This window comes from Schistocerca gregaria, unplaced genomic scaffold (genome assembly GCF_023897955.1).
Source record: "Schistocerca gregaria isolate iqSchGreg1 unplaced genomic scaffold, iqSchGreg1.2 ptg000420l, whole genome shotgun sequence".
NCBI classification, from domain to species: domain Eukaryota; kingdom Metazoa; phylum Arthropoda; class Insecta; order Orthoptera; family Acrididae; genus Schistocerca; species Schistocerca gregaria.
In genome coordinates this window covers 408,029-432,580 of record NW_026061851.1, presented here as the reverse complement: position 1 = coordinate 432,580, position 24,552 = coordinate 408,029, and the positions used below count along the sequence as shown (strand labels likewise).

At 46.8% G+C, this 24,552-nt stretch overlaps 1 non-coding gene across 1 annotated transcript; it reads left to right on the top strand.

Moving 5' to 3' along the window:
* The first annotated feature begins 23,125 nt into the window (after positions 1 to 23,125).
* On the top strand, positions 23,126 to 23,197 carry Trnai-aau (transfer RNA isoleucine (anticodon AAU)). Its single transcript has one exon. It is a non-coding gene; the product is annotated as a tRNA-Ile (tRNA).
* The last annotated feature ends 1,355 nt before the right edge of the window (positions 23,198 to 24,552 follow it).

Here is a 24,552-nt window from a genome sequence, read left to right as displayed (position 1 = left end):
AGTGTGTGGTCTTGTTTCTCAGTCTATATTTGGTCGGTCACGTCAGAGGTTGAATGTAACGAATGGGTGGGAAAGAGCAAGGGGCAGCGGCTGTGTAGAACGAAAACACAAATCCTCAGGGGTGTGAGCGTTTCGAGATGAGTCGTATACATGTAAATGTTGGTCGTCAGTGACCGTGTGGCCTAATGGATAAAGCGTCGGAATTCGTATCTGAAGATTACAGGTTCGAATGCTGTCACGCTTGTGTTTTTCCAGTTCTGAAAAAGAAACATACTGTTTTAATGTAGCAATTGAGCAGTACGAAACCGTCTGAATGTTGCTGTTGACCATTTTTTGCTTGGAGATGCTCTTGAGCTTGAAACACACACAGCAAGACCGGTGTTAACTAGCGGAATGGTCGGCAGAGTGCCGACACCGCGAGTTTTGACTGGCACTTGCACATCTAAAACAACGTCGGAAAGTAACTCGTTCGGCTTTTGAGTCACATAAAGTATGTGTGTTAATTTTGACGCCACTAGCTCTGCTTGTTGTCATGCAATTTCTTTGCCTCTCAGAAATGATTATGACATAAAAGTGAAGTACGTGACGAGTGTGACGTTAGGAAAACATTAGGCAGCATGGAGAGATGCTGTATGGGACCACCCAACCCAAACGAGTACTGTGTGACGTGCTACCCGGCAAGTATTCACAGAGGTAGCCGGCTATCTCAGTCGGTAGAGCGTCAGACACTTTATCCCACCGTCGTGGGTTCGAGCCAGACGCTGGGCGAAACGGAATTTTGTTCCGCTGCAGGTGTGAATTACCGTTTTTCTGATCAACGAGATTTAATGGAAATAGCAACTTTAAACTTTGCCTACGTCTCTGTCAGTCGCAAGGAAACTGTATTTGAAGGTGAAGGTGATTTTGTAGACATGTGTAAAAGACATGTTCTGAAATGCAAGTGTTGTGGTTTGGAGAGCACATCGGTTACGTGTCAGATGTGTAGCCAAGCAGTAATTTGTCGCCATAGCTGCAAATATTAGCCGATAATATGAATTGTTGTCAGCTAAAGTCTGATGATGCAGACGACCGTAAGGACGAAGTACCCAAGAGTACCGCTAGGCCGCGCCTCTTTAGCTCAGTGGTAGAGCACTGGTCTAATAAACCAGGGGTCGTAAGTTCCATCTTCACAGGAGAAAGATGAATTTTGGAAATCAGTTGCGCGTCGTGGCCGTATAGCAAACAGTACCTGTGATGACGAACAATTAGCGACAGGCGTTTTTTTAAGATTTACTCTCAGATGTGATTAAGGCGAATGGCGCAGATAAAGCATTTGCCAAAGCGGTACAGCATAAGGTGGGACGAGGCAGTCTGAATTACATTTTATAGATGTATTTCTCACATATCTCAGAGTCTCTCGCGATCTTCGTCGTCGTCGCCGCCGCCGCTTCTGCAGAAGTAGCAAATGGCCATCGTAGCAAATGCGGCGAGGGACGCCCTGCCTTCGATTCCGAATGCACAAAGTGTGTGGTCTTGTTTCTCAGTCTATATTTGGTCGGTCTCGTCAGAGGTTGAATGTAACGAATGGGTGGGAAAGAGCAAGGGGCAGCGGCTGTGTAGAACGAAAACACAAATCCTCAGGGGTGTGAGCGTTTCGAGATGAGTCGTATACATGTAAATGTTGGTCGTCAGTGACCGTGTGGCCTAATGGATAAGGCGTCTGACTTCGTATCTGAAGATTACAGGTTCGAATGCTGTCACGATTGTGTTTTTCCAGTTCTGAAAAAGAAACATACCGTTTTTATGTAGCAATTGAGCAGTACGAAACCGTCTGAATGTTGCTGTTGACCATTTTTTGCTTGGAGATGCTCTTGAGCTTGAAACACACACAGCAAGACCGGTGTTAACTAACGAAATGGTCGGCAGAGTGCCGACACCGCGAGTTTTGACTGGCACTTGCACATCTAAAACAACGTCGGAAAGTAACTCGTTCGGCTTTTGAGTCACATAAAGTATGTGTGTTAATTTTGACGCCACTAGCTCTGCTTGTTGTCATGCAATTTCTTTGCCTCTCAGAAATGATTATGACATAAAAGTGAAGTACGTGACGAGTGTGACGTTAGGAAAACATTAGGCAGCATGGAGAGGTTCTGTATGGGACCACCCAACCCAAACGAGTACTGTGTGACGTGCTACCCGGCAAGTATTCACCGAGGTAGCCGGCTATGTCAGTCGGTAGAGCGTCAGACTGTTAATCCCAGGGTCGTGGGTTCGAGCCAGACGCTGGGCGGAACGGAATTTTGTTCCGCTGCAGGTGTAAATTACCGTTTTTCTGATTAACGAGATTTAATGGAAATAGCAACTTTAAACTTTGCCTACGTCTCTGTCAGTCGCAAGGAAACTGTATTTGAAGGTGAAGGTGATTTTGTAGACATGTGTGAAAGACATGTTCTGAAATGCAAGTGTTGTGGTTTGGAGAGCACATCGGTTACGTGTCAGATGTGTAGCCAAGCAGTAATTTGTCGCCATAGCTGCAAATATTAGCCGGTAATATGAAGTGTTGTCAGCTAAAGTCTGATGGTGCAGACGACCGTAAGGACGAAGTACCCAAGAGTACCGCTAGGCCGCGCCTCTTTAGCTCAGTGGTAGAGCACTGGTCTAATAAATCAGGGGTTGTAAGTTCCATCCTCACAGGAGAAAAATGAATTTTGGAAATCAGTTGCGCGTCGTGGCCGTATAGCAAACAGTACCTGTGATGACGAACAATTAGCGACAGGCGTTTTTTTAAGATTTACTCTCAGATGTGATTAAGGCGAATGGCGCAGATAAAGCATTTGCCAAAGCGGTACAGCATAAGGTGGGACGAGGCAGTCTGAATTACATTTTATAGATGTATTTCTCACATATCTCAGACCCTCTCGCGATCTTCGTCGTCGTCGTCGTCGTCGTCGTCGTCGTCGTCGCCGCTTCTGCAGAAGTAGCAAATGGCCATCGTAGCAAATGCGGCGAGGGACGCCCTGCCTTCGATTCCGAATGCACAAAGTGTGTGGTCTTGTTTCTCAGTCTATATTTGGTCGGTCACGACAGAGGTTGAATGTAACGTATGGGTGGGAAAGAGCAAGGGGCAGCGGCTGTGTAGAACGAAAACACAAATCCTCAGGGGTGTGAGCGTTTCGAGATGAGTCGTATACATGTAAATGTTGGTCGTCAGTGACCGTGTGGCCTAATGGATAAGGCGTCGGACTCCGGCTCTGAAGATTACAGGTTCGAATGCTGTCACGCTTGTGTTTTTCCAGTTCTGAAAAAGAAACATACCGTTTTAATGTAGCAATTGAGCAGTACGAAACCGTCTGAATGTTGCTGTTGACCATTTTTTGCTTGGAGATGCTCTTGAGCTTGAAACACACACAGCAAGACCGGTGTTAACTAGCGAAATGGTCGGCAGAGTGCCGACACCGCGAGTTTTGACTGGCACTTGCACATCTAAAACAACGTCGGAAAGTAACTCGTTCGGCTTTTGAGTCACATAAAGTATGTGTGTTAATTTTGACGCCACTAGCTCTGCTTGTTGTCATGCAATTTCTTTGCCTCTCAGAAATGATTATGACATAAAAGTGAAGTACGTGACGAGTGTGACGTTAGGAAAACATTAGGCAGCATGGAGAGATTCTGTATGGGACCACCCAACCCAAACGAGTACTGTGTGACGTGCTACCCGGCAAGTATTCACCGAGGTAGCTGGCTATCTCAGTCGGTAGAGCGTCAGACACTTAATCCCAGGGTCGTGGGTTCGAGCCAGACGCTGGGCGAAACGGAATTTTGTTCCGCTGCAGGTGTAAATTACCGTTTTTCTGATTAACGAGATTTAATGGAAATAGCAACTTTAAACTTTGCCTACGTCTCTGTCAGTCGCAAGGAAACTGTATTTGAAGGTGAAGGTGATTTTGTAGACATGTGTAAAAGACATGTTCTGAAATGCAAGTGTTGTTGTTTGGAGAGCACATCGGTTACGTGTCAGATGTGTAGCCAAGCAGTAATTTGTCGCCATAGCTGCAAATATTAGCCGATAATATGAATTGTTGTCAGCTAAAGTCTGATGATGCAGACGACCGTAAGGACGAAGTACCCAAGAGTACCGCTAGGCCGCGCCTCTTTAGCTCAGTGGTAGAGCGCTGGTCTAATAAACCAGTGGTCGTAAGTTCCATCCTCACAGGAGAATGATGAATTTCGGAAATCAGTTGCGCGTCGTGGCCGTATAGCAAACAGTACCTGTGATGACGAACAATTAGCGACAGGCGTTTTTTTAAGATTTACTCTCAGATGTGATTAAGGCGAATGGCGCAAATAAAGCATTTGCCAAAGCGGTACAGCATAAGGTGGGACGAGGCAGTCTGAATTACATTTTATAGATGTATTTCTCAAATATCTCAGAGCCTCTCTCGATATTCGTCGTTGTCGTCGTCGTCGTCGTCGTCGCCGCCACCGCTTCTGCAGAAGTAGCAAATGGCAATCGTAGCAAATGCGGCGAGGGGCGCCCTGCCTTCGATTCCGAATGCACAAAGTGTGTGGTCTTGTTTCTCAGTCTATATTTGGTCGGTCACGTCAGAGGTTGAATGTAACGAATGGGTGGGAAAGAGCAAGGGGCAGCGGCTGTGTAGAACGAAAACACAAATCCTCAGGGGTGTGAGCGTTTCGAGATGAGTCGTATACATGTAAATGTTGGTCGTCAGTGACCGTGTGGCCTAATGGATAAAGCGTCGGAATTCGTATCTGAAGATTACAGGTTCGAATGCTGTCACGCTTGTGTTTTTCCAGTTCTGAAAAAGAAACATACCGTTTTAATGTAGCAATTGAGCAGTACGAAACCGTCTGAATGTTGCTGTTGACCATTTTTTGCTTGGAGATGCTCTTGAGCTTGAAACACACACAGCAAGACCGGTGTTAACTAGCGGAATGGTCGGCAGAGTGCCGACACCGCGAGTTTTGACTGGCACTTGCACATCTAAAACAACGTCGGAAAGTAACTCGTTCGGCTTTTGAGTCACATAAAGTATGTGTGTTAATTTTGACGCCACTAGCTCTGCTTGTTGTCATGCAATTTCTTTGCCTCTCAGAAATGATTATGACATAAAAGTGAAGTACGTGACGAGTGTGACGTTAGGAAAACATTAGGCAGCATGGAGAGATGCTGTATGGGACCACCCAACCCAAACGAGTACTGTTGACGTGCTACCCGGCAAGTATTCACAGAGGTAGCCGGCTATCTCAGTCGGTAGAGCGTCAGACACTTTATCCCACCGTCGTGGGTTCGAGCCAGACGCTGGGCGAAACGGAATTTTGTTCCGCTGCAGGTGTGAATTACCGTTTTTCTGATTAACGAGATTTAATGGAAATAGCAACTTTAAACTTTGCCTACGTCTCTGTCAGTCGCAAGGAAACTGTATTTGAAGGTGAAGGTGATTTTGTAGACATGTGTAAAAGACATGTTCTGAAATGCAAGTGTTGTGGTTTGGAGAGCACATCGGTTACGTGTCAGATGTGTAGCCAAGCAGTAATTTGTCGCCATAGCTGCAAATATTAGCCGATAATATGAATTGTTGTCAGCTAAAGTCTGATGATGCAGACGACCGTAAGGACGAAGTACCCAAGAGTACCGCTAGGTCGCGCCTCTTTAGCTCAGTGGTAGAGCACTGGTCTAATAAACCAGGGGTCGTAAGTTCCATCCTCACAGGAGAAAGATGAATTTTGGAAATCAGTTGCGCGTCGTGGCCGTATAGCAAACAGTACCTGTGATGACGAACAATTAGCGACAGGCGTTTTTTTAAGATTTACTCTCAGATGTGATTAAGGCGAATGGCGCAGATAAAGCATTTGCCAAAGCGGTACAGCATAAGGTGGTACGAGGCAGTCTGAATTAGATTTTATAGATGTATTTCTCACATATCTCAGAGTCTCTCGCGATCTTCGTCGTCGTCGTCGCCGCCGCCGCTTCTGCAGAAGTAGCAAATGGCCATCGTAGCAAATGCGGCGAGGGACGCCCTGCCTTCGATTCCGAATGCACAAAGTGTGTGGTCTTGTTTCTCAGTCTATATTTGGTCGGTCACGTCAGAGGTTGAATGTAACGAATGGGTGGCAAAGAGCAAGGGGCAGCGGCTGTGTAGAACGAAAACACAAATCCTCAGGGGTGTGAGCGTTTCGAGATGAGTCGTATACATGTAAGTGTTGGTCGTCAGTGACCGTGTGGCCTAATGGATAAAGCGTCGGACTTCGTATCTGAAGATTACAGGTTCGAATGCTGTCACGCTTGTGTTTTTCCAGTTCTGAAAAAGAAACATACCGTTTTAATGTAGCAATTGAGCAGTACGAAACCGTCTGAATGTTGCTGTTGACCATTTTTTGCTTGGAGATGCTCTTGAGCTTGAAACACACACAGCAAGACCGGTGTTAACTAGCGAAATGGTCGGCAGAGTGCCGACACCGCGAGTTTTGACTGGCACTTGCACATCTAAAACAACGTCGGAAAGTAACTCGTTCGGCTTTTGAGTCACATAAAGTATGTGTGTTAATTTTGACGCCACTAGCTCTGCTTGTTGTCATGCAATTTCTTTGCCTCTCAGAAATGATTATGACATAAAAGTGAAGTACGTGACGAGTGTGACGTTAGGAAAACATTAGGCAGCATGGAGAGATGCTGTATGGGACCACCCAACCCAAACGAGTACTGTGTGACGTGCTACCCGGCAAGTATTCACAGAGGTAGCCGGCTATCTCAGTCGGTAGAGCGTCAGACACTTTATCCCACCGTCGTGGGTTCGAGCCAGACGCTGGGCGGAACGGAATTTTGTTCCGCTGCAGGTGTGAATTACCGTTTTTCTGATTAACGAGATTTAATGGAAATAGCAACTTTAAACTTTGCCTACGTCTCTGTCAGTCGCAAGGAAACTGTATTTGAAGGTGAAGGTGATTTTGTAGACATGTGTAAAAGACATGTTCTGAAATGCAAGAGTTGTGGTTTGGAGAGCACATCGGTTACGTGTCAGATGTGTAGCCAAGCAGTAATTTGTCGCCATAGCTGCAAATATTAGCCGATAATATGAATTGTTGTCAGCTAAAGTCTGATGATGCAGACGACCGTAAGGACGAAGTACCCAAGAGTACCGCTAGGCCGCGCCTCTTTAGCTCAGTGGTAGAGCACTGGTCTAATAAACCAGGGGTCGTAAGTTCCATCCTCACAGGAGAAAGATGAATTTTGGAAATCAGTTGCGCGTCGTGGCCGTATAGCAAACAGTACCTGTGATGACGAACAATTAGCGACAGGCGTTTTTTTAAGATTTACTCTCAGATGTGATTAAGGCGAATGGCGCAGATAAAGCATTTGCCAAAGCGGTACAGCATAAGGTGGGACGAGGCAGTCTGAATTACATTTTATAGATGTATTTCTCACATATCTCAGAGTCTCTCGCGATCTTCGTCGTCGTCGCCGCCGCCGCTTCTGCAGAAGTAGCAAATGGCCATCGTAGCAAATGCGGCGAGGGACGCCCTGCCTTCGATTCCGAATGCACAAAGTGTGTGGTCTTGTTTCTCAGTCTATATTTGGTCGGTCACGTCAGAGGTTGAATGTAACGAATGGGTGGCAAAGAGCAAGGGGCAGCGGCTGTGTAGAACGAAAACACAAATCCTCAGGGGTGTGAGCGTTTCGAGATGAGTCGTATACATGTAAATGTTGGTCGTCAGTGACCGTGTGGCCTAATGGATAAAGCGTCGGAATTCGTATCTGAAGATTACAGGTTCGAATGCTGTCACGCTTGTGTTTTTCCAGTTCTGAAAAAGAAACATACCGTTTTAATGTAGCAATTGAGCAGTACGAAACCGTCTGAATGTTGCTGTTGACCATTTTTTGCTTGGAGATGCTCTTGAGCTTGAAACACACACAGCAAGACCGGTGTTAACTAGCGAAATGGTCGGCAGAGTGCCGACACCGCGAGTTTTGACTGGCACTTGCACATCTAAAACAACGTCGGAAAGTAACTCGTTCGGCTTTTGAGTCACATAAAGTATGTGTGTTAATTTTGACGCCACTAGCTCTGCTTGTTGTCATGCAATTTCTTTGCCTCTCAGAAATGATTATGACATAAAAGTGAAGTACGTGACGAGTGTGACGTTAGGAAAACATTAGGCAGCATGGAGAGATTCTGTATGGGACCACCCAACCCAAACGAGTACTGTTTGACGTGCTACCCGGCAAGTATTCACCGAGGTAGCCAGCTATCTCAGTCGGTAGAGCGTCAGACTCTTAATCCCAGGGTCGTTGGTTCGAGCCAGACGCTGGGCGGAACGGAATTTTGTTCCGCTGCAGGTGTAAATTACCGTTTTTCTGATTAACGAGATTTAATGGAAATAGCAACTTTAAACTTTGCCTACGTCTCTGTCAGTCGCAAGGAAACTGTATTTGAAGGTGAAGGTGATTTTGTAGACATGTGTGAAAGACATGTTCTGAAATGCAAGTGTTGTGGTTTGGAGAGCACATCGGTTACGTGTCAGATGTGTAGCCAAGCAGTAATTTGTCGCCATAGCTGCAAATATTAGCCGGTAATATGAAGTGTTGTCAGCTAAAGTCTGATGATGCAGACGACCGTAAGGACGAAGTACACAAGAGTACCGCTAGACCGCGCCTCTTTAGCTCAGTGGTAGAGCACTGGTCTAATAAACCAGGGGTTGTAAGTTCCATCCTCACAGGAGAAAGATGAATTTTGGAAATCAGTTGCGCGTCGTGGCCGTATAGCAAACAGTACCTGTGATGACGAACAATTAGCGACAGGCGTTTTTTTAAGATTTACTCTCAGATGTGATTAAGGCGAATGGCGCAAATAAAGCATTTGCCAAAGCGGTACAGCATAAGGTGGGACGAGGCAGTCTGAATTACATTTTATAGATGTATTTCTCACATATCTCAGAGCCTCTCGCGATCTTCGTCGTCGTCGTCGTCGTCGTCGTCGTCGTCGTCGCCGCCGCCGCTTCTGCAGAAGTAGCAAATGGCCATCGTAGCAAATGCGGCGAGGGACGCCCTGCCTTCGATTCCGAATGCACAAAGTGTGTGGTCTTGTTTCTCAGTCTATATTTGGTCGGTCTCGTCAGAGGTTGAATGTAACGAATGGGTGGGAAAGAGCAAGGGGCAGCGGCTGTGTAGAACGAAAACACAAATCCTCAGGGGTGTGAGCGTTTCGAGATGAGTCGTATACATGTAAATGTTGGTCGTCAGTGACCGTGTCTCCTAATGGATAAGGCGTCGGACTTCGTATCTGAAGATTACAGGTTCAAATACTGTCACGCTTGCGTTTTTCCAGTTCCGAAAAAGAAACATACCGTTTTAATGTAGCAATTGAGCAGTACGAAACCGTCTGAATGTTGCTGTTGACCATTTTTTGCTTGGAGATGCTCTTGAGCTTGAAACACACACAACAAGACCGGTGTTAACTAGCGAAATGGTCGGCAGAGTGCCGACACAGCGAGTTTTGACTATCACTTGCACATCTAAAACAACGTCGGAAAGTAACTCGTTCGGCTTTTGAGTCACATAAAGTACGTGTGTTAATTTTGACGCCACTAGCTCTGCTTGTTGTCATGCAATTTCTTTGCCTCTCAGAAATGATTATGACATTAAAGTGAAGTACGTGACGAGTGTGACGTTAGGAAAACATTAGGCAGCATGGAGAGATTCTGTATGGGACCACCCAACCCAAACGAGTACTGTGTGACGTGCTACCCGGCAAGTATTCACCGAGGTAGCCGGCTATCTCTGTTGGTAGAGCGTCAGACTCTTAATCCCAGGGTCGTTGGTTCGAGCCAGACGCTGGGCGGAACGGAATTTTGTTCCGCTGCAGGTGTAAATTACCGTTTTTCTGATTAACGAGATTTAATGGAAATAGCAACTTTAAACTTTGCCTACGTCTCTGTCAGTCGCAAGGAAACTGTATTTCAAGGTGAAGGTGATTTTGTAGACATGTGTGAAAGACATGTTCTGAAATGCAAGTGTTGTGGTTTGGAGAGCACATCGGTTACGTGTCAGATGTATAGCCAAGCAGTAATTTGTCGCCATAGCTGCAAATATTAGCCGGTAATATGAAGTGTTGTCAGCTAAAGTCTGATGATGCAGACGACCGTAAGGACGAAGTACTCAAGAGTACCGCTAGGCCGCGCCTCTTTAGCTCAGTGGTAGAGCACTGGTCTAATAAACCAGGGGTTTTAAGTTCCATCCTCACAGGAGAAAGATGAATTTTGGAAATCAGTTGCGCGTCGTGGCCGTATAGCAAACAGTACCTGTGATGACGAACAATTAACGACAGGCGTTTTTTTAAGATTTACTCTCAGATGTGATTAAGGCGAATGGCGCAGATAAAGCATTTGCCAAAGCGGTACAGCATAAGGTGGGACGAGGCAGTCTGAATTACATTTTATAGATGTATTTCTGACATATCTCAGAGCCTCTCGCGATCTTCGTCGTCGTCGTCGTCGTCGTCGTCGTCGCCGCTTCTGCAGAAGTAGCAAATGGCCATCGTAGCAAATGCGGCGAGGGACGCCCTGCCTTCGATTCCGAATGCACAAAGTGTGTGGTCTTGTTTCTCAGTCTGTATTTGGTCGGTCTCGTCAGAGGTTGAATGTAACGAATGGGTGGGAAAGAGCAAGGGGCAGCGGCTGTGTAGAACGAAAACACAAATCCTCAGGGGTGTGAGCGTTTCGAGATGAGTCGTATACATGTAAATGTTGGTCGTCAGTGACCGTATCTCCTAATGGATAAGGCGTCGGACTTCGTATCTGAAGATTACAGGTTCAAATGCTGTCACGCTTGCGTTTTTCCAGTTCTGAAAAAGAAACATACCGTTTTAATGTAGCAATTGAGCAGTACGAAACCGTCTGAATGTTGCTGTTGACCATTTTTTGCTTGGAGATGCTCTTGAGCTTGAAACACACACAGCAAGACCGGTGTTAACTAGCGAAATGGTCGGCAGAGTGCCGACACCGCGAGTTTTGACTGGCACTTGCACATCTAAAACAACGTCGGAAAGTAACTCGTTCGGCTTTTGAGTCACATAAAGTATGTGTGTTAATTTTGACGCCACTAGCTCTGCTTGTTGTCATGCAATTTCTTTGCCTCTCAGAAATGATTATGACATAAAAGTGAAGTACGTGACGAGTGTGACGTTAGGAAAACATTAGGCAGCATGGAGAGATTCTGTATGGGACCACCCAACCCAAACGAGTACTGTGTGACGTGCTACCCGGCAAGTATTCACCGAGGTAGCTGGCTATCTCAGTCGGTAGAGCGTCAGACACTTAATCCCAGGGTCGTGGGTTCGAGCCAGACGCTGGGCGAAACGGAATTTTGTTCCGCTGCAGGTGTAAATTACCGTTTTTCTGATTAACGAGATTTAATGGAAATAGCAACTTTAAACTTTGCCTACGTCTCTGTCAGTCGCAAGGAAACTGTATTTGAAGGTGAAGGTGATTTTGTAGACATGTGTGAAAGACATGTTCTGAAATGCAAGTGTTGTTGTTTGGAGAGCACATCGGTTATGTGTCAGATGTGTAGGCAAGCAGTAATTTGTCGCCATAGCTGCAAATATTAGCCGATAATATGAATTGTTGTCAGCTAAAGTCTGATGATGCAGACGACCGTAAGGACGAAGTACCCAAGAGTACCGCTAGGCCGCGCCTCTTTAGCTCAGTGGCGCCGCGCCTCTTTAGCTCAGTGGTAGAGCACTGGTCTAATAAACCAGGGGTCGTAAGTTCCATCCTCACAGGAGAAAGATGAATTTAGTCGAGGCGCGGCCGTCGTGCAGGTCGGACGTGCCTGGAGCGTTGTTTACATGCTCAGCTGCGGCCTGCGGTGCTGCACGTGGTGAGTCGAGGGCCGTTGCGGCGCGCAAACATCTTGTTTGTAACGAATAGAACCTAACATGGATCACCCAGAGCGGAAAGATACTTTGAAGTTTATGTTTGATGGAAGTTTTTCTCGACCGAAATATTACGAAGTCGAACGATTTCTCGATGAAGACGTTAAATTGCCTCCCACCGATATCATTGGTATCCATTTGTCTATTGTCAGTAGCACAGTTTATATCAAATTGCGTGACCCAGAATTGTGCGACAAAATCATCGATTCATGTGGCGGTACCTATAAATTTCGACACAGTGACGGGAATGTTGGTGAGGTGACTGTTGTCCACGCTGGTCTTGGTATTCGTACCGTCAGGATTTTCGAGTTGCCTTTTGAAATCTCGGCTGAACAAATTAATGCTTCTATTAAGTCCTACGGCAAAATTATCAGTAACATTGCCGAAAAGTGGGCCCCGTTCCATAAGTACCCTGTTTTGAACGGTGTGCGGCAAATTAAGATCGAATTGCAACGGCATATTCCGTCCTACCTAACGATTTGTGGATATAGGGCGATAATCATATATGAGGGACAGCCTCGTACATGTTCAGGCTGTAATTCCACGGGACACGTCCGGGCACAGTGCATCCAACGACGTGTAACGCAGCTGCCTGCGGGTGAACTGGGCCCTCCCCCGCAACCGACAATATTACCGACTACTTATGTAGCGGCGGTCCGTGCAAATACACCCACTGCGTCGGCTGCGGAAGTCGGACTTAGTGTGGCCGATGTTACGAATGACGGAGATGTACCTATGGAAATCTCTACCGCTCAGGAAGCCTTGCCGGTCGCTGGCTTACTAGCCGCGGTGCCCCGTGACGCCTCACGTGAGGAAGCCAGGGTTGACGTTGTGGAGGCGGCCACTACTGCTACTGACAGCCAGCAAGAGACAGAGGCTCTTCCTCTTCCTTTAAAGAATGCGGAAGCCTCTGTCAGTGAGTCCTCCCCGAAAAAGCACAAGAAACGTCGGATCGCTCGTCCGGCGGCAGCTCAATCGGCACCTCCCTTGCGTGAAAAGGCCAAACACGCGGGCCGCATGATCTGCGATGACACTTCGGGGACCGAAGATTATCTTCCGTCGTTGGCCTCACCCATGAATATTAACGATGATGTATCCAACCTTGACACGGGGAGGGCACATATTAGTGCACCACCGCGGACGGCCCAAGTTGCAGATGTGCAGGGTGACGGCCCGCAATGCGGTTCCGGAACTGCTGCAGCAGGCGCGACGACGGCTGTGTCTGTCGATAATTGGGCGGATGATATTGAAGATATGACTGGCAATCCCGAGCGTGAAGAACCGATGGCAACTGGTGATACGCTGCTTACGTCTCGGCGCAATGCAGCGTCCACGGACGGCGACGTCTAGACTTATACGACCTCCGAAGCGGACGACTGATGAAGGGATAAAAATCGTACCTGTTTTCATCTGCAGATGACCACTCATCCCACATCGCTCCGTTCACGACAATCCTATAAGATTTCTACCATAAATGTTAACCGCATTGTCCCTCAAGCAAAAATCCACAGCCTTCGACATTATTTACGGGCCGCTGATATAGATATTCTGTTCGTACAGGAAGCACTGACTCCACTCCTAGCCGACGTCCCCGGTTATGACGCCATTGTCAATATAGGGACGGAGGCAGGTACGATCATTCTGTATCGGGAAGGCATTGAATGTTCTTGTTTGTCCATGTTACCTACCGGACGAGGCATTGCCGCACAGTTCCATGATGTACTCCTTCTTAATGTGTACGCCCCTTCCGGTTCCAACGCGCGAGCGGCGAGGAGGGAGTTTTACACGGGAGAGATAGCGAATCTAATCACCGACTTGCGTCTGCGTATTATTATGGGTGGTGACTTTAATTGCGTATTGCGCCGCACCGATCAAACGCCGAACTTCAACTTCAGCCAGGAACTGCTAACACTGGTTACAGAATTGCAGTCAGTCGACACGTGGGCGACCTTACACCCAGATGAAGTTGCCTTTACTCACTTTACGCAGACATCTTCCAGCAGGTTAGATCGCATATATGTGCAACGCGGTCTTTTAGCCGACGTGGGAACTTGCGAATATTGGCCCGTTAATTTCAGTGACCATATCGCTTACCACATCGTCTTTAATCACTCACCGCAGAAAGTTTATAGAGGCTTCGGACGATGGCAACTCAACTGTCGCCTCTTACAAGACGCCACTTTAGAGCGTGAGATCCGGTCAGTTTGGCACTGCGTAACATCAAGCAGGCCCACGTATTCCACGTGGATTGATTGGTGGACGCTTCATGCAAAGGGGAAACTCATTACTTGCATCAAGCACCACGCCCGGATTCGCGCTCGCGGTGAGAAGGAAATCACTGAATTCTATTTCTGTGCCCTGCGAGAATTGTACCGGGATTATCATCAGGTGCCTAATAACATCACGCACGTACGCAGACTCCAAGCCAAGATTACATCCTTGACGGGCTGCACTGCCGTCGGCCACCAGATTCGAGCACGTGACTCCACAAACTTGCCGCAACAGCAGACGTCAGTCCATCATATCGTCCAACAGTTACGTGCAGCGCGTAGGAAACTTATTCATAAGTTGCAGGATGCAGACGGTGCTTGTTATACCCTACAGCGAGACATCAAAAACCATGTTACCAACCACTTTGCTGCACTTTACACCTGTGCTGGTGTACCACATGAGAAAGTGCGAGAATGGTATCATTCTGGACCCCCGCCGTACTGCATTACCGACGACCTCAATCGGGACCTGCTTGCTCCCTTTACCAAAGAAGAACTGAAGGATGCCCTGCTTGCTGCGCCACGAAATAAATCTCCGGGCACGGACGGGCTCTCTGTCGAGTTTTACGTCAAATATTGGCCTATATTAGGGGACGAACTCACAGAGATGTACAATGAAGTACTACGTGGGATTGCTCTACCCCCAGCCTTCACAGAAGGGTTAACTGTTTTAATACCTAAGACGCCGACGCCGACCACCACCAAAGATCTGCGGCCCATTACTCTGCTCAATGCCGACTTTAAGCTTCTGACGCGCGCCCTCAATGCCCGATTACGACAGCTGTTACCCTATCTTCTGGGACCATACCAAATGAGTGCGATCCGTGGTCGGTCGCTGTCCACCATTTTGGCGCTATATCGGGATCTCGTCTCCCTCACCTGGGCCACCCGCACTCCTATGGCCATAGCATTTCTTGACTTCGATAAGGCTTACGATCGAGCTGACTATCACTATCTCAGCGGCGTGATGGAATCAATGGGCTTCAGTCTTAATTTTATCCACCTCATCAACAACTGTATCAGTGGTACCCGTACACGCTTCCTGATCAATAATACATTGACGGAGTACGTCCAGCTCTCACGGGGTATCAAGCAAGGCTGTCCACTTTCAACGACGCTCTATGCGATCCTCATGGAACCCTTGTTGCGCCATCTACATCATAGCCTCCCTGGATTCCAATTTTATGGTATCAAGTCTGTGGTCCAAGCTTACGCAGACGATGTCAGCGTGCTTCTTAACAACGTTCGCGATGTCACCGCAGCGAAACGCATTCTTGAGGAATTCCAAAGAGATAGTGGTGCCATGTTAAACGTCAATAAATCCGCCGCCTTAACGCTTGGTCAAGAACGACCTATCACAGGCGACGCTTGGCTGCCCTGTGTACAGACTAGAAAACACCTTGGTCTCTACGTTACGGCCCGGCCTCTGGACATGTCTCACAAAAATTGGATACCCAAAATTCAGGCGATAAAAGCACTCCTGCGCGACCAGAACATGCGACACCTCGATCGTCTGCAGCGAGCCTTTTTCGTCAACTCTTATGCCCTATCCAAATTACAATTTGTTGCCGCCGTCCTACCTATGCCACCCACAGTAGCAAGATCACTCCTAGCGGCGGCCGCCTGGTACGTCTGGAAGCTCAATATTTTTAAGGTTTCCTTCACCACAACAGCACTGCCATGCGATATGGGAGGCCTTGGCTTGAAAAACCCCGGCATTCATGCCCTAGCCCTGTATCTGAAATGCTCTTGGCAGATACTCACCGCCAGCGAGGACACCGTCACGAAGCGGCTCTATCAACTGTCCCGCCCCCGCAATATATCTCCGCCTGTGGACATTGGCCACGTCGGCCCGCACTTTCAGCATATAGCACTGTATTACCTTGAAAGTAGCTATCTCGACGACGAGCTTTTCAAGAAGCCGACGGTAAAACTGTACCGCCACTTACTTCGGCCGTCACTGCCTGGCCCCTTGGAAAAGAAGTATCCGGCTTGCAATTGGTCCCTCGTTTGGGCTAACATCCATAATCCAACGCTTCCGACAGATGTCCGCTCCAAATGGTATGACGTGGTCGCTGACACTATTCCGACGAAAGAAAAGCGGCACAGGATTAATCTTGCACCCAGTCCCTACTGCGACTTGTGCCACATGGTTGAGACTATTGCACATCTGTTTGTCTGCAAGGATCAAGTGCACATCTGGAATTGGACGCGCAAAAAACTCGCTGTACTCAACCGGACTGCGCCTCATGCGATTCAGATCCACGACATTCTGCGCCCGGACTACCGACTCTTCCCTGCAGCCAAACATAACAGCTACCTATGGCTTATGGGACATTTTATCCACTATATTCTGTCCGGCAGTGCGCCTAATGTCTTAGATTTTCAAGTATATCTCTCACACCAACACTGGCGCACAACCAACCAATATGGGCACCGGTATCAGTCAACATTTCAAAATTTTCTTCACATCGTCCTTGAGATGAAGTAGGACGTGGATAACATGAATATCTGTTATAACAATTCGTTTTTCCTGTACTATAGTCAAGGTTATACTCACTGCAAAGACTTCCATTTGTCTCATTGTGATTCTGAATAAAGCAACGTATGAGATCAAGAATATGTCCTTCCCAGGAGCAGTTATTTCTACGACATATTAAATTTGGTGTATTTTGCATGAAACAAAAGCGCAAAACAGACAGCAGAAATGAGCAAAGAAGATGGAGAAAAAAAAAAAATGGATAAGGCGTCGGAATGTTATAAAAAAAAAAAAAAAAAAAAAAAAAAAGGTGGCCGAGTGGTTAAGGCGTTGGACTGCTAATCCAATGTTTATACAAAAAAAAAAAAAAAAAAAAAAAGTGGTAGAGCGCTGGTCTAATAAACCAGGGGTCGTAAGTTCCATCCTCACAGGAGAAAGATGAATTTTGGAAATCAGTTGCGCGTCGTGGCCGTATAGCAAACAGTACCTGTGATGACGAACAATTAGCGACAGGCGTTTTTTTAAGATTTACTCTCAGATGTGATTAAGGCGAATGGCGCAGATAAAGCATTTGCCAAAGCGGTACAGCATAAGGTGGGACGAGGCAGTCTGAATTACATTTTATAGATGTATTTCTCACATATCTCAGAGCCTCTCTCAATATTCGTCGTTGTCGTCGTCGTCGTCGTCGTCGTCGCCGCCGCCGCTTCTGCAGAAGTAGCAAATGGCAATCGTAGCAAATGCGGCGAGGGGCACCCTGCCTTCGATTCCGAATGCACAAAGTGTGTGGTCTTGTTTCTCAGTCTATATTTGGTCGGTCACGTCAGAGGTTGAATGTAACGAATGGGTGGGAAAGAGCAAGGGGCAGCGGCTGTGTAGAACGAAAACACAAATCCTCAGGGGTGTGAGCGTTTCGAGATGAGTCGTTTACATGTAAATGTTGGTCGTCAGTGACCGTGTGGCCTAATGGATAAGGCGTCGGACTTCGGATCTGAAGATTACAGGTTCGAATGCTGTCATGCTTGTGTTTTTCCAGTTCTGAAAAAGAAACATAACGTTTTAATGTAGCAATTGAGCAGTACGAAACCGTCTGAATGTTGCTGTTGACCATTTTTTGCTTGGAGATGCTCTTGAGCTTGAAACACACACAACAAGACCGGTGTTAACTAGCGAAATGGTCGGCAGAGTGCCGACACAGCGAGTTTTGACTATCACTTGCACATCTAAAACAACGTCGGAAAGTAACTCGTTCGGCTTTTGAGTCACATAAAGTATGTGTGTTAATTTTGACGCCACTAGCTCTGCTTGTTGTCATGCAATTTCTTTGCCTCTCAGAAATGATTATGACATAAAAGTGAAGTACGTGACGAGTGTGACGTTAGGAAAACATTAGGCAGCATGGAGAGATTCTGTATGGGACCACCCAACCCAAACGAGTACTGTGTGACGTGCTACCCGGCAAGTATTCACCGAGGTAGCCGGCTATCACAGTCGGTAGAGCGTCAGACTCTTAATCCCAGCGTCGTTGGTTCGAGGCAGACGCTGGGCGGAACGGAATTTTGTTCCGCTGCAGGTGTAAATTACCGTTTTTCTGATAACGAGATTTAATGGAAATAGCAACTTTAAACTTTGCCTACGTCTCTGTCAGTCGCAAGGAAACTGTATTTGAAGGTGAAGGTGATTTTGTAGACATGTGTGAAAGACATGTTCTGAAATGCAAGTGTTGTGGTTTGGAGAGCACATCGGTTACGTGTCAGATGTGTAGCCAAGCAGTAATTTGTCGCCATAGCTGCAAATATTAGCCGGTAATATGAAGTGTTGTCAGCTAAAGTCTGACGATGCAGACGACCGTAAGGACGAAGTACTCAAGAGTACCGCTAGGCTGCGCCTCTTTAGCTCAGTGGTAGAGCACTGGTCTAATAAACCAGGGGTTGTAAGTTCCATCCTCACAGGAGAAAGATGAATTTTGGAAATCAGTTGCGCGTCGTGGCCGTATAGCAAACAGTACCTGTGATGACGAACAATTAGCGACAGGCGTTTTTTTAAGATTTACTCTCAGATGTGATTAAGGCGAATGGCGCAGATAAAGCATTTGCCAAAGCGGTACAGCATAAGGTGGGACGAGGCAGTCAGAATTACATTTTATAGATGTATTTCTCACATATCTCAGAGCCTCTCGCGATCTTCGTCGTCGTCGTCGTCGTCGTCGTCGTCGTCGTCGCCGCCGCCGCCGCTTCTGCAGAAGTAGCAAATGGCCATCGTAGCAAATGCGGCGAGGGACGCCCTGCCTTCGATTCCGAATGCACAAAGAGTGTGGTCTTGTTTCTCAGTCTATATTTGGTCGGTCTCGTCAGAGGTTGAATGTAACGAATGGGTGGGAAAGAGCAAGGGGCAGCGGCTGTGTAGAACGAAAACACAAATCCTCAGGGGTGTGAGCGTTTCGAGATGAGTCGTATACATGTAAATGTTGGTCGTCAGTGACCGTGTGGCCTAATGGATAAGGCGTCGGACTTCGGATCTGAAGATTACAGGTTCGAATTCTGTCACGCTTGTGTTTTTCCAGTTCTGAAAAAGAAACATAACGTTTTAATGTAGCAATTGAGCAGTACGAAACCGTCTGAATGTTGCTGTTGACCATTTTTTGCTTGGAGATGCTCTTGAGCTTGAAACACACACAGCAAGACCGGTGTTAACTAGCGAAATGGTCGGCTGAGTGCCGACACCGCGAGTTTTGACTGGCACTTGCACATCTAAAACAACGTCGGAAAGTAACTCGTTCGGCTTTTGAGTCACATAAAGTATGTGTGTAAATTTTGACGCCACTAGCTCTGCTTGTTGTCATGCAATTTCTTTGCCTCTCAGAAATGATTATGACATAAAAGTGAAGTACGTGACGAGTGTGACGTTAGGAAAACATTAGGCAGCATGGAGAGATTCTGTATGGGACCACCCAACCCAAACGAGTACTGTGTGACGTGCTACCCGGCAAGTATTCACCGAGGTAGCCGGCTATCTCAGTCGGTAGAGCGTCAGACACTTAATCCCAGGGTCGTGGGTTCGAGCCAGACGCTGGGCGAAACGGAATTTTGTTCCGCTGCAGGTGTAAATTACCGTTTTTCTGATTAACGAGATTTAATGGAAGTAGCAACTTTAAACTTTGCCTACGTCTCTGTCAGTCGCAAGGAAACTGTATTTGAAGGTGAAGGTGATTTTGTAGACATGTGTAAAAGACATGTTCTGAAATGCAAGTGTTGTGGTTTGGAGAGCACATCGGTTACGTGTCAGATGTGTAGCCAAGCAGTAATTTGTCGCCATAGCTGCAAATATTAGCCGGTAATATGAAGTGTTGTCAGCTAAAGTCTGATGATGCAGAGGACCGTAAGGACGAAGTGGCCAAGAGTACCGCTAGGCCGCGCCTCTTTAGCTCAGTGGTAGAGCACTGGTCTAATAAACCAGGGGTTGTAAGTTCCATCCTCACAGGAGAAAGATGAATTTTGGAAATCAGTTGCGCGTCGTGGCCGTATAGCAAACAGTACCTGTGATGACGAACAATTAGCGACAGGCGTTTTTTTAAGATTTACTCCCAGATGTGATTAAGGCGAATGGCGCAGATAAAGCATTTGCCAAAGCGGTACAGCATAAGGTGGGACGAGGCAGTCTGAATTACATTTTATAGATGTATTTCTCACATATCTCAGAGCCTCTCTCAATATTCGTCGTTGTCGTCGTCGTCGTCGTCGCCGCCGCCGCTTCTGCAGAAGTAGCAAATGGCAATCGTAGCAAATGCGGCGAGGGGCGCCCTGCCTTCGATTCCGAATGCACAAAGTGTGTGGTCTTGTTTCTCAGTCTATATTTGGTCGGTCACGTCAGAGGTTGAATGTAACGAATGGATGGGAAAGAGCAAGGGGCAGCGGCTGTGTAGAACGAAAACACAAATCCCCAGGGGTGTGAGCGTTTCGAGATGAGTCGTATACATGTAAATGTTGGTCGTCAGTGACCGTGTGGCCTAATGGATAAGGCGTCGGACTTCGGATCTGAAGATTACAGGTTCGAATGCTGTCACGCTTATGTTTTTCCAGTTCTGAAAAAGAAACATAACGTTTTAATGTAGCAATTGAGCAGTACGAAACCGTCTGAATGTTGCTGTTGACCATTTTTTGCTTCAAGATTCTCTTGAGCTTGAAACACACACAACAAGACCGGTGTTAACTAGCGAAATGGGCGGCAGAGTGCCGACACAGCGAGTTTTGACTATCACTTGCACATCTAAAACAACGTCGGAAAGTAACTCGTTCGGCTTTTGAGTCACATAAAGTATGTGTGTTAATTTTGACGCCACTAGCTCTGCATGTTGTCATGCAATTTCTTTACCTCTCAGAAATGATTATGACATAAAAGTGAAGTACGTGACGAGTGTGACTTTAGGAAAACATTAGGCATCATGGAGAGATTCGGTATGGGACCACCCAACCCAAACGAGTACTGTGTGACGTGCTACCCGGCAAGTATCCACCGAGGTAGCCTGCTAGCTCAGTCGGTAGAGCGTCAGACTCTTAATCCCATGGTCGTGGGTTCGAGCCAGAGGCTGGGCGGAACGGAATTTTGTTCCGCTGCAGGTGTAAATTATCGTTTTTCTGATTAACGAGATTTAATGGAAATAGCAACTTTAAACTTTGCCTACGTCTCTGTCAGTCGCAAGGAAACTGTATTTGAAGGTGAAGGTGATTTTGTAGACATGTGTAAAAGACATGTTCTGAAATGCAAGTGTTGTGGTTTGGAGAGCACATCGGTTACGTGTCAGATGTGTAGCCAAGCAGTAATTTGTCGCCATAGCTGCAAATATTAGCCGGTAATATGAAGTGTTGTCAGCTAAAGTCTGATGATGCAGACGACCGTAAGGACGAAGTGGCCAAGAGTACCGCTAGGCCGCGCCTCTTTAGCTCAGTGGTAGAGCACTGGTCTAATAAACCAGGGGTTGTAAGTTCCATTCTCACAGGAGAAAGATGAATTTTGGAAATCAGTTGCGCGTCGTGGCCGTATAGCAAACAGTACCTGTGATGACGAACAATTAGCGACAGGCGTTTTTTTAAGATTTACTCCCAGATGTGATTAAGGCGAATGGCGCAGATAAAGGATTTGCCAAAGCGGTACAGCATAAGGTGGGACGAGGCAGTCTGAATTACATTTTATAGATGTATTTCTCACATATCTCAGAGCCTCTCTCAATATTCGTCGTTGTCGTCGTCGTCGTCGTCGCCGCCGCCGCTTCTGCAGAAGTAGCAAATGGCAATCGTAGCAAATGCGGCGAGGGGCGCCCTGCCTTCGATTCCGAATGCACAAAGTGTGTGGTCTTGTTTCTCAGTCTATATTTGGTCGGTCACGTCAGAGGTTGAATGTAACGAATGGGTGGGAAAGAGCAAGGGGCAGCGGCTGTGTAGAACGAAAACACAAATCCCCAGGGGTGTGAGCGTTTCGAGATGAGTCGTATACATGTAAATGTTGGTCGTCAGTGACCGTGTGGCCTAATGGATAAGGCGTCGGACTTCGGATCTGAAGATTACAGGTTCGAATGCTGTCACGCTTACGTTTTTCCAGTTCTGAAAAAGAAACATAACGTTTTAATGTAGCAATTGAGCAGTACGAAACCGTCTGAATGTTGCTGTTGACCATTTTTTGCTTGGAGATTCTCTTGAGCTTGAAACACACACAACAAGACCGGTGTTAACTAGCGAAATGGGCGGCAGAGTGCCGACACAGCGACTTTTGACTATCACTTGCACATCTAAAACAACGTCGGAAAGTAACTCGTTCGGCTTTTGAGTCACATAAAGTATGTGTGTTAATTTTGACGCCACTAGCTCTGCATGTTGTCATGCAATTTCTTTACCTCTCAGAAATGATTATGACATAAAAGTGAAGTACGTGACGAGTGTGACTTTAGGAAAACATTAGGCATCATGGAGAGATTCTGTATGGGACCACCCAACCCAAACGAGTACTGTGTGACGTGCTACCCGGCAAGTATCCACCGAGGTAGCCTGCTAGCTCAGTCGGTAGAGCGTCAGACTCTTAATCCCAGGGTCGTGGGTTCGAGCCAGAGGCTGGGCGGAACGGAATTTTGTTCCGCTGCAGGTGTAAATTACCGTTTTTCTGATTAACGAGATTTAATGGAAATAGCAACTTTAAACTTTGCCTACGTCTCTGTCAGTCGCAAGGAAACTGTATTTGAAGGTGAAGGTGATTTTGTAGACATGTGTAAAAGACATGTTCTGAAATGCAAGTGTTGTGGTTTGGAGAGCACATCGGTTACGTGTCAGATGTGTAGCCAAGCAGTAATTTGTCGCCATAGCTGCAAATATTAGCCGATAATATGAATTGTTGTCAGCTAAAGTCTGATGATGCAGACGACCGTAAGGACGAAGTACCCAAGAGTACCGCTAGGCCGCGCCTCTTTAGCTCAGTGGTAGAGCGCTGGTCTAATAAACCAGGGGTCGTAAGTTCCATCCTCACAGGAGAAAGACGAATTTTGGAAATCAGTTGCGCGTCGTGGCCGTATAGCAAACAGTACCTGTGATGACGAACAATTAGCGACAGGCGTTTTTTTAAGATTTACTCTCAGATGTGATTAAGGCGAATGGCGCAGATAAAGCATTTGCCAAAGCGGTACAGCATAAGGTGGGACGAGGCAGTCTGAATTACATTTTATAGATGTATTTCTCACATATCTCAGAGCCTCTCGCGATATTCGTCGTCGTCGTCGTCGTCGTCGCCGCCGCCGCTTCTGCAGAAGTAGCAAATGGCCATCGTAGCAAATGCGGCGAGGGACGCCCTGCCTTCGATTCCGAATGCACAAAGTGTGTGGTCTTGTTTCTCAGTCTATATTTGGTCGGTCTCGTCAGAGGTTGAATGTAACGAATGGGTGGGAAAGAGCAAGGGGCAGCGGCTGTGTAGAACGAAAACACAAATCCTCAGGGGTGTGAGCGTTTCGAGATGAGTCGTATACATGTAAATGTTGGTCGTCAGTGACCGTGTGGCCTAATGGATAAGGCGTCGGACTTCGGATCTGAAGATTACAGGTTCGAATGCTGTCACGCTTATGTTTTTCCAGTTCTGAAAAAGAAACATAACGTTTTAATGTAGCAATTGAGCAGTACGAAACCGTTTGAATGTTGCTGTTGACCATTTTTTGCTTGGAGATTCTCTTGAGCTTGAAACACACACAACAAGACCGGTGTTAACTAGCGAAATGGTCGGCAGAGTGCCGACACAGCGAGTTTTGACTATCACTTGCACATCTAAAACAACGTCGGAAAGTAACTCGTTCGGCTTTTGAGTCACATAAAGTATGTGTGTTAATTTTGACGCCACTAGCTCTGCATGTTGTCATGCAATTTCTTTACCTCTCAGAAATGATTATGACATAAAAGTGAAGTACGTGACGAGTGTGACTTTAGGAAAACATTAGGCATCATGGAGAGATTCTGTATGGGACCACCCAACCCAAACGAGTACTGTGTGACGTGCTACCCGGCAGGTATCCACCGAGGTAGCCTGCTAGCTCAGTCGGTAGAGCGTCAGACTCTTAATCCCAGGGTCGTGGGTTCGAGCCAGAGGCTGGGCGGAACGGAATTTTGTTCCGCTGCAGGTGTAAATTATCGTTTTTCTGATTAACGAGATTTAATGGAAATAGCAACTTTAAACTTTGCCTACGTCTCTGTCAGTCGCAAGGAAACTGTATTTGAAGGTGAAGGTGATTTTGTAGACATGTGTGAAAGACATGTTCTGAAATGCAAGTGTTGTTGTTTGGAGAGCACATCGGTTATGTGTCAGATGTGTAGGCAAGCAGTAATTTGTCGCCATAGCTGCAAATATT